Genomic DNA, 389 nt, shown 5'->3' with positions numbered 1-389 from the left:
ATATTTCACTCGGGGCCGTAATTACTGAGTTATAACTGACCGGTCAGTGTATATTTCACTCGGGGCCGTAATTACTGAGTTATAACTGACCGGTCAGCGTATATTTCACTCGGGGCCGTAATTACTGAGTTATAACTGACCGGTCAGCGTATATTTCACTCGGGGCCGTAATTACTGAGCTATAACTGACCGGTCAGCGTATATTTCACTCAGGACCATAGTTACTGAGTTATAACTGACCAGTCAGCATATATTTCACTCAGGACCATAGTTACTGAGTTATAACTGACCGGTCGGCGTATATTTCACTCAGGACCATAATTACTGAGCTATAACTGACCGGTCAGCGTATATTTCACTCGGGGCCGTAATTACTGAGCTATAACTGA

At 43.7% G+C, this 389-nt stretch overlaps 1 protein-coding gene across 1 annotated transcript in view; it reads right to left on the bottom strand.

Moving 5' to 3' along the window:
* The window catches only part of LOC125482185 (elongin-A-like), a gene marked incomplete at its 3' end in the record, with an annotated part of 5,156 nt that overhangs the window by 2,797 nt on the left and 1,970 nt on the right, over window positions 1–389 (bottom strand). The window lies entirely within an intron of this gene.

The sequence above is a fragment of the Rhincodon typus genome, unplaced genomic scaffold, assembly GCF_021869965.1.
Source record: "Rhincodon typus isolate 14 unplaced genomic scaffold, sRhiTyp1.1 hic_rhity00006858, whole genome shotgun sequence".
Lineage (NCBI taxonomy): Eukaryota > Metazoa > Chordata > Chondrichthyes > Orectolobiformes > Rhincodontidae > Rhincodon > Rhincodon typus.
The sequence above is the reverse complement of the archived record's forward strand: the minus strand, read 5'-3'. Positions and strand labels throughout refer to the sequence as shown.